The sequence below is a fragment of the Pteropus vampyrus genome, unplaced genomic scaffold (assembly GCF_000151845.1).
Source record: "Pteropus vampyrus isolate Shadow unplaced genomic scaffold, Pvam_2.0 Scaffold824, whole genome shotgun sequence".
NCBI classification, from domain to species: domain Eukaryota; kingdom Metazoa; phylum Chordata; class Mammalia; order Chiroptera; family Pteropodidae; genus Pteropus; species Pteropus vampyrus.
In genome coordinates, this window is record NW_011889605.1 from 27939 (window position 1) to 30530 (window position 2592).

Genomic DNA, 2592 nt, shown 5'->3' on the forward strand with positions numbered 1-2592 from the left:
ATACAGCAAATTAATGCATTTGAATTTTGGAATGATCCATAAAAGATATAATTTGATCTAGAATTTAAGGCATATTTGTGTTATTTCATTACAATGATATGAGCTGAGACCCACATATATGATACTAGGATGAAATGTTATATGGCATCACAGAATCAGGAAGGAAGCATTGTTGATTTTAAACAACTCTTTCACAAATTGGGGTATTTAAAAAATGTTCCTGATGATATTCCACAGACAATTATTATCTGTGTTTTCTTCCTTCGTAGTATTAGTTTAATTTAACTTGTTTTTAATTATTAGGGTTTAATGATTGATTTGGAACTTGAGAGACCCATTCCCCTGGGGCTTAAATTACAGTATAAGTCTCTAACGGTACTGGTCCCAATGTTTTCAGCACATGGGAGGAAACGTCTGTGCTTCAGGTTTGTTAGCTAGAATCAGGCTCTCGTACTTGAAAAGGAAATGGATATCTTTGCCCAGCAAACAATAATTGAAAAGATATAGCTAATTCATCTCTCTTTTATTAGAGAACATTTTAATCAAAACCAGATTCCCGTGTACTTACTGTTTTAAATTCGTTGTCTTTAATATTGAGAGACAGTTTTGATAAAATCAAAACAATTTTCCTCTGCAACATCAAACTATGATATATATGAAAGAATATAAACAAATGACAGCCCAATCCTCTATCTCTGTCTCTGTTTCTCTCTCTGTCTCTTTCTCTGTTTTTGTCTCTGTCTCTGTCTCTCTGTCTTTCTCTCTCCCACTCTCTCTATCTTTCTCCACAATAATTTTGTCATGGGATCTGGAAATTATGACCATGAAAGTGCTCCTTAATTATCACCCTAATTCTGAGGGTTGGATTTATATGCCAGAGATATGGTGACAGAGAGAATGGAGAGTCAGGACATGAGAATTCTTTCTGCTCAGTAGAGGACGTGAATTTTTTTAAGATTTGTTTTGGTTTCATCATAAATTGATTTCTTGTTATTAGCCTAGAACTTTAGAAAGATAATTTTCCAAGTTGATTTTCCTGTTTTAACTTCGAAGTGGACAAATAATTCAGGGTTTTGTTTTTTTGTTTTTTCGAGTCAAGTAATGAGTAAACTATGACCTCAGGAAGGTGATTTTTTTTTCCACTTCTTTAACATTGGCTCAATACATGGAGAAAATACCAGCTTACATTTCCAGTCAAAATCTCATTGCTATATATATTGTGTAACGTCCAGCGTATACTCCTCTTGTCTAGGAGGCTGGGCAGAGAATAAAATTTCTCAACCTCCATATGCTTTTTCTTTAGGAACAGGCCTGAATGGCAAATCTCACTTGTATACAACATACGATGTAATCACCGCCCCCAAACAGCTACCCGAGAAAACCTAAGAAAGTTTTCACTTACCTCGTTTTCAATATGGATAAAGGATTTATCTTTCTAGAGTTGTAGCCAAACAAAGTGATAAAATGATATTTCTGTCATCTGTATTTACCCTCAACATTTTATTTAAACCTACATATACACACCAGGGGTACTAGGTATTTTTTAAAAAAATAATCTTCTTCAAAATGTCATTTAAATAACGTGATAACTTTCTACTTTAGATACGATATATAGTTAACGATTGCTCTGTTTTTGACATTTAATTTTTCCAATTGTAAATATGGTAAACAATGTGGCTTTAGATACAGTTTACACGATTTGTAAATGTAATTCAACATTTCTTATAACAGCTTCCTAAGAATAAAATCTCTCATGAAAAGTATCAGATAGCTTTTATTGTTATCAGCGTTAAGACTTTGGCTATATGTTGCCTAATTGCTCTCCAAAAAGGTTTATACAAGATTTATATCTTTCTGAGTCATTATTGATATTGGTCACTATCATTATAACTAATTAAATCACTTTGTTAATTTGATGAGTGAAAGTATGATAAAATGAGAATATATTTTAAATATCTTTTTTTTTTTATTATTCTACCTAATTCCAAATAGAAGGAGTCCTTATGAGCCATCAATTTCAAAGAAATTTCTCACACTCTCTAACAAGGGAATTTGTACATGACTTCACATGTTGCAAATTTATGCTATCAATAGAACTAAAAATAAATTAGTGTATTTGGTATAGCATCACAATCGTTGTTATCCTAATTGGACGGAACTTATTATACATTTCAGGGAACAGGAGATGATCTCATATTGTTTTACAGTATACAGTTGAATCTATTCTAAAGTCCATCAAAACACCTCATTCGATTCATCAATTTATTGTGGTAGATAACAGCTGGGAATCACAGATTTCCTTTGATACTTAGATTAACTTTGGTCGGTGGAATCTGCTGAGACATCAAACATCTAAATCATTTGACAATTATATTTAAATTACATACACCGTTTGATATCAATGTTATATTTTCTTAAGTTTATATAAAGGTGTGTTTTCTTTCTTATTCTCATTTCAGAAGAAACACGGAACTTATCATTTGGTTTGAAACCTGACACATGGTGGAAATGGAGAAGGAGAATTGTACCATTGTGACGGAGTTTATTCTTGTTGGATTATCAGATGTCCCTGAGCTGAGAGTCTTTCTCTTC